The sequence below is a fragment of the Balaenoptera physalus genome, assembly GCF_965194825.1.
Source record: "Balaenoptera physalus genome assembly, chromosome: 14".
NCBI classification, from domain to species: domain Eukaryota; kingdom Metazoa; phylum Chordata; class Mammalia; order Artiodactyla; family Balaenopteridae; genus Balaenoptera; species Balaenoptera physalus.
The window spans coordinates 41,142,545-41,160,456 of NC_138893.1; the positions used below are offsets into that span (position 1 = coordinate 41,142,545).

A 17,912-nucleotide genomic window follows, 5' to 3' on the forward strand; every position below is an offset into this window, starting at 1 on the left:
ACACACCACAACTTCTGGAGCCCGCGTGCCTAGAGCCTGTGCTCTGCAACAAGAGAAGCCACCGCAGTGAGAAGCCCGCACACCACAACGAAGAGTAGCCCCCGCTCGCCGCAACTAGAGAAAGCCCGTGCGCAGCGACGAAGACCCAACACAGCCAAAAATTTAAAAAAAAAAAAAGGAAAGAAACTGAAGAGCCCAGGTATTAGGTGAAAGATCATCACGGATATTGGGGCCTTCAGGAAGGGTGACAAGAAGTAAGGGAACAGATTTCTTTACTGCCGGACTTCTGAAAGAGAGCCTTATGTGCCAACTTATTTTATGACAGGCCAAAAAAGAGAAGTTTGGAGCTTGTTTCTCATATTTATTCACCATGATATCCTTTCTCTCAAAACACATACTAATATATTCATAGGGATTGGATCCAAGAAACAATGCAGAGAAACAAGCTCCAGGGCAAAGCCCAGATCATATCCCCACACACCTAACCCTTATCCCCCTGAAAATTAACCAAGAAACAGCTATGAAAATATTCATACCCCACTGAGGGGCAAACGGGTGCCTCTGAAGAATTATTCATTACAAGACTCTGAAATTTTGTATCTTCCTTCAACTGAGCAACCTCTCTGTCCAAATGGTCAAATGAACTGCAGTGCTGATTGCCAGAAAAATCTCAGCTGCAAGCCATTCTTCCAAAGCAATCCTGGCCTGCTTTCCAGGCTTCGGAGTTTGAGATGAGGCAAATAATCTGCAAAGTCAGCATCTGACCTTCTCCCTTACCAGAGCCAACCTGAATACTTGCTTTTTTAGATTCACTCAGCATCAGCCATTTACAACTACAGAACTCTGTACTGCCCTGTACTTGGAGACCTGAGCAAATATTTCAAATAATAAACAAAAAGCAACCCGCTTTTTCCTCCCATTTCCTCTCTTAAAGGAAACCTTTTAAACTGAGCTTTTTATTGGTTGTTACTGTCATTTGCCATTGTCTGTTCCCAAGATGATGGATCTGTCACTAAATCCACTTCTCCCTAAGCCTTGGTGGGAATTGACTTGACATTCAAGTGCAAACAGCCCAGCCACCGACCACAGGACAATTCCAGCCACCATGATTAATTTCCATCATTTGGAAACAAAAGGTGAGTGGTAAAATTAAAGTCAATGAACGAAGACGATAATATAGACATTATCAGGAATCAATAACTCCCTCAAGCCACTCCCAAACTGCCCCCCACCCCCTGTTACATATCACTTCACCAACTAGAACACATTTTGCCTCCACAGTTTCTTGTGGTATCAAATTAGCTTACAAGGGCCATTTTTCATATTGCTGTGGGCTATATTACAATCACGGTATAACTCTATGCTATGACTACATTTTTATTGGAATTTCTAGAACACAATTATCTCTCTTTTCTGTTTCCACCAAAGAGGAGCCATAGAAAACATCTAATAAAAAGTATTAAACTGCATTTCACAGCACTGGGTCAATATAAATGCTTATCAATAATTTCTAGCAAATAAACACAGTGCCACTGGGTTCTTCACAATGTTTTGTTTTTCTAACAGCGAACCACTGTAAATCTGTCTTTCTATTATTTTGTTAACAGTCATTGACAGTGTGTTGGGAAAACTACACTGAACACAGAATTCAGCTCAATGATCTCAATGAATTCTGGTGTCAATATAGGATGGACTTAGAAGTGTCAAAAAGCTTTGCGGAAAGAAAGTCCGCTTATATTCCTCCACAGGGAACTTTCTAAATCAGCTTTTTAAAATCAACATTACTGAGATGCAACTTACAACAATAAAAAACCTATATTTGAAATATACAATTCGGTGAGCTTTGACAAATATATAAATCTATGCAACCACTAGCAAAATCAGGATACAAAATATTTCCACATCATCTCAGAAAACCTCCTGGTGTCCTTTTCTGGTCAATGCCTACTACCACCATAGGCAACTGCTATTCTAAATTGTCTCCACTGAATGTTTAGCCTGTTATTTTGCCTGTTACTCATTTTATATAAATGAAACAATATAATATGTACTGTCTTATATCATGATTCATCATACTTTTGAACTTTATCTATTTTGTTGTTTAGCTTTTACATTTAAGTCCATGTTCCATTCTTTTTTTTTTTTTTTAAGAGTTTTTTTGATGTGGACCATTTTTAAAGTCTTTATTGAATTTGTTACAATATTGCTTCTGTTTTATGTTTTGGTTTTTTGGCCTCTAGGCATGTGGGATCTTAGCTCCCCAACCAGGGATCGAACCCACAACCCCTGCATTGGAAGATGAAGTCTTAACTACTGGACCGCCAGGGAAGTCCCCATGTTCCATTCTGAATAAATCTTTTTATATGGTGTGAGGGCATGTTTGAGGTTCATTTTCTTCCCATAGGAATAAAAAGTTTTCTTTCTGTGTAGAATTATATTAGTGCCTTTGTTGAAAATCAACTAACCATATATATGGGTCTATTTCTAGAATATCTGTTATGTTCCACTGATCTAAATGTGTATTTTGTTTGTTTTTTTTGTAGATCATTGCAATAATGATTTTATTGACTCTCATAATACAAACCATGCTTTTATATTTTGTTCTGTTTTTAAAGTACTAAAATCACAATGGAATTTTTTTCCTTCTTCCCTATCCATTGGTCACTCCTAACTGGGCTTTGCTTCTTCCCAACCCAAAAAGAGCAATCTTACATTCCAAAGATTTAATGTATGGAATGCAAAGCCTACACTGTCAGAATTCACAAATTCTAAATTTGTTCATGATTTATATTAGAGAAAGGAACTAATTTTCTAGATTTCTACATGTATCTCATGAGCGGTTTGATTACCTATTCTTTTTTTAATTTTACTAATTACTTTTTTTTTTTACTAAATGTGCATGTTTACCGAGTATAACACTGCCTTGATTACTGTAGATCTGTAGTGAGTCTTAAAATCAGATAACGTAGGCACTCCAATTCCTTCTTCCTTCTCAAGGTCATTTTAGCTATTCTAGCTCTTTTGCATTGCTATATAAATTTTGGAATTAGCTTGTCAATTAAAAAAAAAAGGCTGGTAGAATTATGATTGTGATTTTGCTGAATCTACACAACAATATGTAGAGAATTGACAACAATACTGTATTGTCCAATCCGTGAGTATGATATATTTCTCTACTTATTTTACTCTTAATTTCTCTCAGCAATGTATTGCATTTTTTAGAGTTTTTGTACATACTTGGATATTTTTATGGTACAATTTTTAAATTGTTTAAAATTTTATTTTAAATTGTTTATTGTGAATATATAGACATACAGTTGATTTTTGTATTATGACTGTGTCCTGTGACATCATTAAATTCATTCATTCATTCATTCATTCACATAGCCATTTTTTAAGATTATTCAGGAAGCTGGTAGAATGACAGCCTGAAGAATATCTTTCAGGTCTGGTGATGATTAATTTTCTCAGCTTTTATTTTTATGAAAATATCTATATTTCACCCTTGTTTATGAAGGATTTTTTTCTCTGTATATAGAATATGTGATGTCAGCTTTTTTCTTTCAGCCTTTAAAAAATGTCATTCCTTTATCTTCCTACTTCTCTTGTTTCTAATGTGGTCAGCTTTCACTCTTACTATTCTCCTGTATGTATCTTGCTTTGTCTGCTTTCAAGATGTTTTATTTTTTAATTTCTGTTTGAGTCTGAGTGCCTAAGTGTGACTTTCTTTGTATTTTTCTTGTTGTGGGTCCCCCAAGCATCATGGATCTATAAGCCAATGTTTTTCAACAAATATAGGAAATCTTTGGCCACTAATCTTCAAAGTTTCTTTGCTGCTGAGACTCTAATTACATGTTTGATGAAGTGTCCAATATTATTCCAAAAGTTCCTAATGTGCTATTAATTTTGTTTTAGTCTTTTATTTTAGATTCAGTTAAGGCCGATCTAGAGTGAGCCTTATTTTAAAATATGGCCCTTACTTTTTTTTTTTAATTTTATTTTTGGCTGCATTGGGTCTTCATTGCTGCATGCAGGCTTTCTCTAGTTGCGGCGAGCTGGGGCTACTCTTCATTGCAGTGCACGGGCTCCTTGCGGTGGCTTCTCTTGTTGCAAAGCACAGGCTTCAGTAGTTGCAGCACACGGGCTCAGTAGTTGTGGCTCGCGGGCTCTAGAGCACAGGCTCAGTAGTTGTGGCACACAGGCTTAGTTGCTCCACGGCATGTGGGATCTTCCCGGACCAGGGCTCGAACCTGTGTCCCCTGCATTGGCAGGCAGATTCTTAACCACTGAGCCACCAGGGAAGTCCCGGCCATTACTTTTAAGGTAAGACTTTTCTGATATCTTAACTGGATGCTGGAGTGTTAACGAGGTTTCTCCGCTCTAACTGGGCTGAACCTCCGATGTTTCCCAGCACTGACTGATAACTAGAATCTCTGGTCTCTTCTCAACACCATTAACAGACACGTTTACATATGCCTCCATGTAATCTCACTCTGCACACATGCAGCCTAGTCTTCAATCAAGGATTCACAAGGAACCCCTATGCAAACAAACTTTTACCACCACCGCTCCCCAATGTGCAGCTTTCTCCTCTATGACGTCTTACCCTATAGAATACAGCTCTTTTAGCTGCCCTGAATTCTCACCTTGTAAGTTTTCTTTTTTTCAGGGACTGCGGTTTTGCATGCCTGTTATCCACTACCTGAAAACAACTGCCTTGTATACGTCATTCAATTTTTTGTTTGTGTATCTGTGTGTTTCGGTTGTTTATAATAGGAGGACTAATTTGGTACCAATTACACCATCATGAACCTCCAAGTGGAAGTTTCATTCTGTGTGTGTGTGTGTGTTGTTTTAAAGCAAACTGTGTCTAGAGAAGAGATTCCAAACAAAAATCATTATTCACTTGCTATCTACTCCTTCATTTTCATATAAGCTCTACAAAAGCCTAAGATAAGATGATCAAAGCCTTCTTATCACGAGAAGAGAAAGGGAAAATTGAGAAATGTTTTTAGCTTGTACCCTCAAAATGTTTCTATATGCATACCCCATCCTCTGGGGCAAAACAGTCTATAAGTTTTCTATAGAGTGACTCACTTTTTGTTTTCTGTTGTTAGTCTTCTCTGGAAATTCTAAGAGTCCATCAGTCTATGCAGGACAGATTTACTATTTTTGTATCTTCTTCTAGATTTTCAATAGCATTTTCCCTTTTTGATAGTTCTGGGTCCTCTTCCTTGAAACATCAGTGCTTCTTCCTAAACCTTAAATCCAGAATGTTGTAGGAGAAGAAGGAATGAGTGGCTATTTCTTTTGAGCATTTTGTTTGAATAGAAAATACCAATATTCTTCAAGTATCTTTTCAAACTATAAGAATAAGGCCAACATTCTTGATCAGGTGGAGTCTCTTCTATTGTGGTGTTTTGTTTTATTTTGACTGCCAGGGTATTGTTGGATACGTATTAGGACATTTCTTTTAAGCAGGTTTCAAGCAGGAGCTAATTATGCTGACAGCCACCTACTCATCAGTAGATACCTTTTCAAAGGTAGAAAAGAATTTCTACCTTTTAATCAGGTTACATTTCTTTTAAGCAGGTTTCAAGCAGGAGCTAATTATGCTGACAGCCACCTACTCATCAGTAGATAGTGGAAGGAAAGCCAGCAAAAGACAAGGGACATTGAGTATCTTCATCATGCCAGATGGTCAAACCAGAAGGTTGAGCCACCTGAACACACTGTATTGTTTTATTGCCCATTAAGCAAAGTGAAATTTTGCAGTAATATTTAACAATGTGTTTTTTTCTCCCTCATTGAAAACCACCAGGCCTAAAATGTGTCAAATGAAATTTCAACTCAGAGTGCAGTCTGTGTTCCAGGAAATGTCACTAAGGGTTTTGAAGCAGCTGTCACTGTCATTGCAGCTTTACGAAAGCAAGATTATAGAATTCGTCAAGGAGTCCCTGCCTGAGCAGATGAGATAGATAATATGGGAAATCTCCAGTGCTGACTTTATGTTTACTTCAGCTCCAAGAAGGAGACCACGGAAGTTCCTCCTAAAGTCATCCTTACTAGAAAGTGATGTAAACAGAAATTCTAAGACTTCATATCGCCTGGAACTGAAATAGAACCCAAACTTCAGCCATTTCCTTCGAGCTGCTACTACTCTCTCTGCCTGCACCAGAATGACAATCGTGGGATTTACGTTATACATGCCAGACCTCCCGAAAGTCTCTGTCCTTCTCCAGCATAGAGAACACTTGTATTCTTTTCATGTTGAGGTTCTCAAAAGGATTGTTCCCAAGAGGATGCTCAAATTGGCTTCAGAAGTGCTGTGAAATGTCGAGAGGGCTCCTAGGATCTGAGTCTCACTGTTTTCTGCTGCTCTCCATGCCACGTGTTTTGATCTTTCTTCTAGTACTGCTGCTTCTCAGCTGCCCCTTTCCCTCTTTCTGGAACGCAGAGTCCTTCACCAGCTCGTCCTCTCAGTCACTTTTATCTTCAGAGTGAATCCTTAGTCATCTTTAAGCTGCTTCGGATACTAACTTTAGGTAAATGTCTAATGTGTATGAAAGACTGGAAAGTTTTCTTTCTTTACACTTCCAGTTTATTGAGTTGGAAATGTAAATTTCTATCCAAAGACCAAGAGGCTCCAAGTGTCAAATAGTGAAATGAAAAAACTTTCCTGAAGTTTCAGCCAATTCTCCTGCTCAGAAAATGTAGACGGACTCAGTATTCCTGAGTTTGGAGTCTGGCTACAATCCTGCCTGGGCAGTTCATTCTCAGGGGCTATTTACTCTCCTACCTCATCCTCGTCAGTGGAATTCCAGGTTGAAGAGAGAATAAGGAAATGAATGCCTAACTATGAATTTTATGTGCCATGTTAAAATGCAGAACCTGATTATTCATACTGAACCCATCTTCACTGACTACTTTCAAGTTTCTGCTGCAATTTAAATAAACATTCTAGCACCAGCCAGCCAGTGTGAGACTCGTGCTAGGGACACCAAGATGAATGAGATGGTGCCCTTGCCTGCAGGGTGTCCACGCAGAATTCATCCATCCCCTAGCTGACAATAGGAATCCTTAAACTTTTTAATAAGTCCATTTGAGTCTACAAGAGATAGGAATCTCCAGACAGGAAAGTCCTCTGCTGGACCACATTATTTTTATACTGCCAGATGCTTCATGCCTCCCTGCCTCCATCCCAGGAGCTCCAAGGCTCAAATATGATTTGCCACATTTGTCCTAGCTCAGTTTTCAGGTGAAATTGCACTCATCTTTGCCATCTAATGCTCCACCAGCATCGTACTACCCGACCACCCTGCTCCAGAGCAGGAAATTGCTTCTGCTTTCTTAGAAAATAGAGACCAACAAGGGATGCTCTGAAATCATCTTAGGATTTCATAGACTGTATGAGTAAGGAAAGCAATGCAACTTAAATATCTGTGCAATGCCCTCGCCTGGTTAGCGAGACATTGGTGCTAGGCACTAGAATAGATGCAGGCATGAATTTCCCATGAAGCTCATGAGGCTTACACCTCAACTCCCCTCACCTGCATGGTCTTGGGAGAAGTCCTAATAACGTCTCATGGTCACTCTGTATCTAAAAAAAGGCTACCAGGTCTTCCCCGGGGGCGCAGTCATTGAGAATCCACCTGCCAATGCAGGGGACATGGGTTCGAGCCCCGGTCCAGGAAGATCCCACATGCCGCGGAGCAACTAAGCCTATGTGCCACAACTACTGAGCCTGCGCTCTAGAGCCCGCGAGCCACAACTACTGAGCCTGCATGCCACAACTACTGAAGCCTGCGTGCCTAGAGCCCGTGCTCCGCAACAAGAGAAGCCACCGCGATGAAAAGCCCGCACACCGCAACGAAGAGTAGCCCCCGCTCGCCGCAACTAGAGAAAGCCTGCGAGCAGCAGTGAAGACCCAACACAGCCAAAAATAATTAATTTTAAAAAATGAATCATTGCAGTGAATAAAACTCCAATCTGCATAAGTCTTTAAAAATTAAAAAATTAAATAAAATTTTAAAAGGCTACCAAAGTTGGATACGCTTTTGTTCCCACAAAACCTGTATCTGTGTTTGGGTATGTGTAAAAACAAATCAGTAAGAGATAGTCTCCATCCTTAAGGAGCTTAATTTTAGCAAGTGAAAAATGAAAACCTGAATGCAACAAAATAAGGGGGCCCCAAATATAAGGCAATGCTTCCATTTTCCCACTGACAACTTTTTTGGTGAATTTTAATCTTTAAGTGCTTAGAGAGATGGTTGAAATGATCCGTATTTCATTTTTAATTTTACTTACAATAGCTATTTAAATTCATGTTACCTAACAGTGATCCAGAAATAGTACTTTTTCTACCATCAAATTACATGGGACAATTTTATTCAAACTTTTCCTGTGCAACTTTGATGTCAGCGTCTTAATCATCACTAGTTTTCCTTTTTGAATCATCTAACAAAGTTTTCTTGCACCGTATTCACTGCTAAGTTGCTTCAACTATAGCACTTTTTGATTCCGTGCATAATTCTGCCACTGAAAATTTTATCTTATGCCACCAGAACCAACTAGCATAATATAAGAATGTGCTTTTCATTTACCCTGTGGACATATATTTGAGATTCCTACAACTTATAATGATGATGTATCTTTTCAAAATGACTTTTTAAAAAGTCTTTTAAAAAGACTTTTTGGGGTTTTTAAAAATAATGATAGCCACCATTTGCAATTGTGGAGACTTTCCCCTCAGGAATACTCACTAAATCTGTGTTGAATCCCTGCTTCCATCAGATGACCTTTATAAAAATCAAGTGCCAGCACTAAGGTTGTTTCAGGTTAACAGTGATTTTCAGACATAACTATAAACTGGAATCACCCAAAGAGCATTTAAAAAAACACTAATGCCTGAACCCACTTCCACAGATTCTGATTTAATGCTTTGGGATGCAGCCTGGACACTGGCATTTTTGGAAGTTCTCTGGGTGATCTGAATATGTAGCCAAGGTTGAGATGCCCTGTCTTCTCCAAGCAATCGTCTGTTATTCAAAATAAAATAACCAGAAGGACAAACATTTTAACATAGAGATTTCATAAGGACTCAAATATGACATAACTGCCTCTTTTCTAAGTGATAATTCAAAGAAATATAAATGTCATGTATATAAAGACATATATGATTTATATATATATAAATATACATACATATATAAATACATTATGCATATGTATATAATATGTATGTATAAATACATTATGCATATATGTATAATATATATACATATAAACATATTTGCATAATGTTTTTATATATCTATACACACACACAGGAACTTTTTTATATGATACATTTTTAATATTTTAAAAGTTACACTTATTCTAAACAAAGTTTAGAAATAGACTATCTGTCTCAGTTGAGGATTCAAAGATGGAGGAAACTATAATTTCACTTAGGAGAAGGTGACATCAGTCAATTCACCTGGATACAGAGTGAGGATTCATGTAAGCTGAGCTATTAAGAGGAGGCAGGGGTACCAGGCAAAAGAAATGAAAATATAACACTCAGAGTTCCCCAAACTGTAGTATCTTTGAGGTGGCCATGAGAATTCCTTTAAAGAACAAAGACATATGTTTTTTTGATGAGCAAAGCTATGTGCCTGGCTTCTAGAGATGACAAGCACTTCAAGATGACTTATTTGGTAGCTTTGACCAGGGAAGGATAGAATAACACTACATCTGGAAATGATCGTCCAATCATTGAGTGTGCTATTTACTGCTTTACCCATGACATAAATGCAATTTCCTGCCTGGACAGGTCTGAGTTCATGGGTAATATCTTCCTTTGGCTATTGGGGCATTGGAAATTTGTCTCCTTTTCTGCCTCTTTGTTTTGGTTTGTAAGACCAGTTGACAGCAAATGATACAAAAAGCAAGAGTTGATCAGCCTAAATATCTAAACTGAGAAAGTCACATCAAGCTTAGTAACTCCTAATATGACAGCAGATGTGTCTAGTTGAAATTCATTTAGGAAGAAGAAGAAAGTGAAACCAAATGCTATGGGACAGCTATATATTGATTTTCTTTCTAAAAGGTAGAGACAAGAAAAAAGGATGAAAGTGGGTGTGATTCATGATGAATCTTGGTATCCAACTCAACTGGCTTCATCCACAAAAAGAAGAAGTAAAAGGGGCAGAGTTCAAGCTTTAAAGAGGTAAAAACTTGAAACAGAAAGGTAATGTATGTTTCTAAAGCTTTACATTTTTCAAAGTCTTTATTGAATCTTGAATGATGTTCTTGTTATTTTATGAGATGATCTGTCAAGAATTGTTATTCCCATTTCCAGGAAAAAGTAGAGGTCAAAGAAGTTGAGTGATTTTTCCAAGGTCACAGAGCAGGAGGAAACCCAAATCCCCCAACTCTCAGTTCTGTGCCTTTTCTACCACCCATAATAATAAATCCCTACAGTTTATGTTTTTCTTCTACCAGTAGCACTAATTTAATGAATACACAGAAAGGTCACCTGTCCAAAGGATGAGAAAATGTAGGAATTGATTATTTTCAAAAAACTAAGTGGTTTGTCTTTATTTTTAAAATTGTGTACACTTATTAAAGAAATATTAATGGACTGGGAGAAAACATTTACTAATGATGCAGCTGACAAAGGCCTAATTTCCAAAATATATAAACAGCTCCTACAATTCAATAACAAACAAACAGCCCAATCAAAAAATGGGCAGGACAGTTACAGAAAGATAGACAAGATGAAAAGGCAGAGGGCTATGTACCAGATGGAGGAACAAGAAAAAACCCCAGAAAAACAAGTAAATGAAGTGGAGATAGGCAACCTTCCAGAAAAAGAATTCAGAATAATGATAGTGAAGATGATCCAGGACCTCGGAATAAGAATGGAGGCAAAGATTGAGAAGATGCAAGAAATGATTAACAAAGACCTAGAAGAATTAAAGAACAAACAAACAGAGATGACCAATACAATAACTGAAATGAAAACTACACTAGAAGAAATCAATAGCAGAATAACTGAGGCAGAAGAACAGATAAGTGACCTGGAAGACAGAATGGTGGAATTCACTGCTGCGGAACAGACTAAAGAAAAAAGAATGAAAAGAAATGAAGACAGCCTAAGAGACCTCTGGGACAACATTAAACGCAACAACATTCGCATTATAGGGGTCCCAGAAGGAGAAGAGAGAGAGAAAGGACCAGAGAAAATATTTGAAGAGATTATAGTCGAAAACTTCCCTAACATGGGAAAGGAAATAGCCACCCAAGTCCAGGAAGCGCAGAGAGTCCCATACAGAATAAACCCAAGGAGAAACACACCAAGACACATAGTAATCAAAGTGGCAAAAATTAAAGACAAAGAAAAATTGTTGAAAGCAGCAAGGGAAAAACGACAAATAACATACAAGGGAACTCCCATAAGGTTAACAGCTGATTTCTCAGCAGAAACTCTGCAAGCCAGAAGGGAGTGGCATGATATACTTAAAGTGATGAAAGGGAAGAACCTACAACCAAGATTACTCTACCCGGCAAGGATCTCATTTAGATTTGATGGAGAAATCAAAAGCTTTACAGACAAGCAAAAGCTAAGAGAATTCAGCACCACCAAACCAGCTCTACAACAAATGCTAAAGGAACTTCTCTAAGTGGGAAACACAAGAGAAGGAAAGGACCTACAAAAACAAACCCAAAACAATTAAGAAAATGGTCATAGGAACATACATATCGATAATTACCTTAAACGTGAATGGATTAAATGCCCCAACCAAAAGACATAGACTGGCTGAATGGATACAAAAACAAGATCCATATATATGCTGTCTACAAGAGACCCACTTTAGACCTAGGGACACATACAGACTGAAAGTGAGGGGATGGAAAAAGATACTCCATGCAAATGGAAATCAAAAGAAAGCTGGAGTAGCTATACTCATATCAGATAAAATAGACTTTAAAATAAAGAATGTTACAAGAGACAAGGAAGGACACTACATAATGATCCAGGGATCAATCCAAGAAGAAGATATAACAATTATAAATATATATGCACCCAACATAGGAGCACCTCAATACATAAGGCAACTGCTAACAGCTATAAAAGAGGAAATTGACAGTAACACAATCATAGTGGGGGACTTTAACACCTCACTTACACCAATGGACAGATCATCCAAAATGAAAATAAATAAGGAAACAGAAGCTTTAAATGACACAATAGACCAGATAGATTTAATTGATATATATAGGACATTCCATCCAAAAACAGCAGATTACACGTTCTTCTCAAGTGCGCACGGAACATTCTCCAGGATAGATCACATCTTGGGTCACAAATCAAGCCTCAGTAAATTTAAGAAAACTGAAATCATATCAAGCATCTTTTCTGACCACAACGCTATGAGATTAGAAATGAATTACAGGGAAAAAAAGGTAAAAAAGACAAACACATGGAGGCTAAACAATACGTTACTAAATAACCAAGAGATCACTAAAGAAATCAAAGAGGAAATAAAAAAATACCTAGAGACAAATGACAATGAAAACACGACGACCCAAAACCTATGGGATGCAGCAAAAGCAGTTCTAAGAGGGAAGTTTATAGCTATACAAGCCTACCTAAAGAAACAAGAAAAATCTCAAGTAAACAATCTAACCTTACACCTAAAGAAACTAGAGAAAGAAGAACAAACAAAACCCAAAGTTAGCAGAAGGAAAGAAATCATAAAGATCAGAGCAGAAATAAATGAAATAGAAACAAAGAAAACAATAGCAAAGATCAATAAAACTAAAAGCTGGTTCTTTGAGAAGATAAACAAAATTGATAAGCCATTAGCCAGACTCATCAAGAAAAAGAGGGAGAGGACTCAAATCAATAAAATCAGAAATGAAAAAGGAGAAGTTACAACAGACACCGCAGAAATACAAAGCATCCTAAGAGACTACTACAAGCAACTCTATGCCAATAAAATGGACAACCTGGAAGAAATGGACACATTCTTAGAAAGGTATAACCTTCCAAGACTGAACCAGGAAGAAACAGAAAATATGAACAGACCAATCACAAGTAATGAAATTGAAACTGTGATTAAAAATCTTCCAACAAACAAAAGTCCAGGACCAGATGGCTTCACAGGTGAATTCTATCAAACATTTAGAGAAGAGCTAACACCCATCCTTCTCAAACTCTTCCAAAAGATTGCAGAGGAAGGAACACTCCCAAACTCATTCTATGAGGCCACCATCACCCTGATACCAAAACCAGACAAAGACACTACAAAAAAAGAAAATTACAGACCAATATCACTGATGAATATAGATGCAAAAATCCTCAACAAAATACTAGCAAACAGAATCCAACAACACATTAAAAGGATCATACACCACGATCAAGTGGGATTTATCCCAGGGATGCAAGGATTCTTCAATATACGCAAATCAATCAATGTGATACACCATATTAACAAATTGAAGAAGAAAAACCATATGATCATCTCAATAGATGCAGAAAAAGCTTTTGACAAAATTCAACACCCATTTCTGATAAAAACTCTCCAGAAAGTGGGCATAGAGGGAACCTACCTCAACATAATAAAGGCCATATATGACAAACCCACAGCAAACATCATTCTCAATGGTGAAAAACTGAAAGCATTTCCTCTAAGATCAGGAACGAGACAAGGATGTCCACTCTCACCACTATTATTCAACATAGTTCTGGAAGTCCTAGCCACGGCAATCAGAGAAGAAAAAGAAATAAAAGGAATACAAATTGGAAAAGAAGAAGTAAAACTGTCACTGTTTGCGGATGACATGATACTATACATAGAGAATCCTAAAACTGCCACCAGAAAACTGCTAGAGCTAATTAATGAATATGGTAAAGTTGCAGGATACAAAATTAATGCACAGAAATCTCTTGCATTCCTATACACTAATGATGAAAAATCTGAAAGAGAAATTATGGAAACACTCCCATTTACCATTGCAACAAAAAGAATAAAATACCTAGGAATAAACCTACCTAGGGAGACAAAAGACCTGTATGCAGAAAACTATAAGACACTGATGAAAGAAATTAAAGATGATACCAACAGATGGAGAGATATACCATGTTCTTGGATTGGAAGAATCAACATTGTGAAAATGAGTATACTACCCAAAGCAATCTACAGATTCAATGCAATCCCTATCAAATTACCAATGGCATTTTTTACGGAGCTAGAACAAATCATCTTAAAATTTGTATGGAGACACAAAAGACCCCGAATAGCCAAAGCAGTCTTGAGGCAAAAAAATGGAGCTGGAGGAATCAGACTCCCTGGCTTCAGACTATACTACAAAGCTACCGTAATCAAGACAATATGGTACTGGCACAAAAACAGAAACATAGATCAATGGAACAAGATAGAAAGCCCAGAGATTAACCCACGCACCTATGGTCAACTAATCTATGACAAAGGAGGCAAAGATATACAATGGAGGAAAGACAGTCTCTTCAATAAGTGGTGCTGGGAAAACTGGACAGCTACATGTAAAAGAATGAAATTAGAATACTCCCTAACACCATACACAAAAATAACCTCAAAATGGATTAGAGACCTAAATATAAGACTGGACACTATAAAACTCTTAGAGGAAAACATAGGAAGAACACTCTTTGACATAAATCACAGCAAGATCTTTTTTGATCCACCTCCTAGAGTAATGGAAATAAAAACAAAAATAAACAAGTGGGACCTAATGAAACTTCAAAGCTTTTGCACAGCAAAGGAAACCATAAACAAGACGAAAAGACAACCCTCAGAATGGGAGAAAATATTTGCAAACGAATCAACGGACAAAGGATTAATCTCCAAAATATATAAACAGCTCATTCAGCTCAATATCAAAGAAACAAACACCCCAATCCAAAAATGGGCAGAAGACCTAAATAGACATTTCTCCAAAGACATACAGACGGCCACGAAGCACATGAAAAGATGCTCAACATCACTAATTATTAGAGAAATGCAAATCAAAACTACAATGAGGTATCACCTCACTCCTGTTAGAATGGGCATCATCAGAAAATCTACAAACAACAAATGCTGGAGAGGGTGTGGAGAAAAGGGAAACCTCTTGCACTGTTGGTGGGAATGTAAATTGATACAGCCACTATGGAGAACAATATGGAGGTTCCTTAAAGAACTAAAAATAGAATTACCATATGACCCAGCAATCCCACTACTGGGCATATACCCAGAGAAAACCGTAATTCAAAAAGACACATGCACCCGAATGTTCATTGCAGCACTATTTACAATAGCCAGGTCATGGAAGCAACCTAAATGCCCATCAACAGACGAATGGATAAAGAAGGTGTGGTACATATATACAATGGAATATTACTCAGCCATAAAAAGGAACGAAATTGAGTCATTTGTTGAGACGTGGATGGATCTAGAGACTGTCATACAGAGTGAAGTAAGTCAGAAAGAGAAAAACAAATATCGTATATTAATGCATGTATGTGGAACCTAGAAAAATGGTACAGATGAGCCAGTTTGCAGGGCAGAAGTTGAGACACAGATGTAGAGAATGGACATATGGACACCAAGGGGGGAAAACTGCGGTGGGGTGGGGATGGTGGTGTGCTGAATTGGGCGATTGAGATTGACATGTATACACTGATGTGTATAAAATTGATGCCTAATAAGAACCTGCAGTATAAAAAAACAAACAAAACAACTAATACTAAACTTTCATTGGATTATTTGCATGGAAATATGTTAATATAAATGTTTCAGACATTACATGAAATTTCTAAAAATCTTATATTTGTATTTGTATGGAAATATGTATGGAAATATGTTAATATAAATGTTTCAGACATTACATGAAATTTCTAAAAATCTTATATGTTCTGGTATAATGTTATAAGTAATAATCCTAGTTATTACTTTAAAATGTATATCTCAGAAATAAAAAAAAAAAAAAAAAAAAATGGGCAGAAGACCAAAATAGACATTTCTCCAAAGAAGACATACAGATGGCCTACATGAAAAGATGCTCATCATCACTAATCATTAGGGAAATGCAAATCAAGACTACAATGAGGTATCACCTCACACCAGTCCAAATGGTCATCATCAAAAAGTCCACAAACAATAAATGCTGGAGAGGGTGTGGAGAAAAGGGAACCCTCTTGCACTGTTGGTGGGAATGTAAGTTGGTGCAGCCACTATGGAAAACAGTATGGAGGTTCCTCAAAAAGCTAAAAATAGAGTTGCCATATGATCCAGTAATCCCACTCCTGGGCGTATACCCAGACAAAACTATAATTTGAAAAGATACATGCACCCCTATGTTCATAGCAGCACTGTTTACAAAAGCCAAGACATGGAAACAACCTAAATGTTCATCATACAGATGAATAGATAAAGAAGATGTGGTACATATATGCAATGGAATATTACTCAACCATTAAAAAGAATGAAATAATGCAATTTGCAGCAAATGGATGGACTTAGAAATTATCATACTAAGCGAAGTAAGTCAGATAGAGAAAGACAAATACCATATGATATCACTTATATGTGGAACCTAAAATACTATACAAATGAACGTATCTATGAAATAAAAACAGACTCACAGATATAGAAAACAGACTTGTGGTTGCTGGGGGCAGTTGTTGGGGGGGGGTGTGAGGAAGGGAAGGATTGGGAATTTGGGATCAACAGATGCAAACTATTATGTTTAGGATGGGTAAACAACAACATCCTACCATATAGCACAGGGAACTATATCCAATTTCCTGTGATAAACCATACTGGAAAAAAATATGAAAAAGAATATAGATATGTATAACTGAGTCACTTTGTTGTACAGCAGAAATTAAACACAACATTGTGAATCAACTACACTTCAATAAAATTTTTAAAAATTGGATAATATAAGAGACAAACACAAATCACTATAGTTCTATTAATAATAAATTTTCACTCTTCACATTTTTGCATATCCTTCAGTCCTTTTATTCTATTTACAATTGTTATTTTTTAATGTGAAATGCAACACTGTTTCACTTTTAACATAGCATAAGCACTTCTCCTTGCTTTTATCCAGATTTCATGAATATTAATGGCACTATAATAGTAGCTCTCACTTATGAAATGTCTACCATATTCCAGGCACAATGCTACAGCCATCGTTAGAAACCACAATGACCTAATTAGGCAAGAGTTGTATGATTAAAGAAACGAGAGCAACTTCCCTGCAGGAGGAGATGTTGTGGAATTCAGCCCTCAGGGTTCTGTTAACCTCACTCTCCTACACAATTTATAATCAGGTGGATATTCTCTGATTTATTCAAACATTCCCACAGAGTTGAACATTCAGATTATTTCTAATATTGCTTATTACAAGTGATACTGAAATAAATATTTTAGGACTGGTAATACTTTCTCAATACTAATACTAACCAAACATTTCCATAGAATAAATCATAGAAACATAATTCTATGGAGATTAAAGAACATAAACAATTTAATGTGATTTAATTGTCATTTTCCCTCCAAAGCATTAAAATAATACTCATTTATGTTCCCAGCTGGGAGTCAGAATGTCCATTTCACAGGATTTGTACTTACATCAAAGTTTAGGTTAATATTTCCTTACTATTTCCTGTCTGTTGTTACTGGTAAAAAAAATAGTAACTATTTTTTATAGTTTTAATGAGGTATAATAGATATAAAAAAATCTACACATATTTAATGCATAAAGTTTGATGAGTTGAACATATGCATAATCCCATGATATCATCACTAAAATCAAAGTGATTAACATATACATCACCTCCAAAAATTTCCTTGCATACCTTTGCTTTTGTATGTGTGTGGTAAGAACACTTACCA

The 17,912-nt window shown here is 36.9% G+C and overlaps 1 long non-coding RNA gene across 1 annotated transcript in view; it reads right to left on the bottom strand.

Moving 5' to 3' along the window:
• The window catches only part of LOC309642188, a 376,450-nt gene extending 371,606 nt beyond the window's left edge, over positions 1-4,844 (bottom strand). Inside the window, exon 1 of the long non-coding RNA XR_014253033.1 lies at positions 4,083-4,844. This is a non-coding gene — a long non-coding RNA (uncharacterized lncRNA). The remainder of the gene's footprint in view (positions 1-4,082) is intronic.
• Between the last annotated feature and the right edge of the window lie 13,068 nt (positions 4,845-17,912).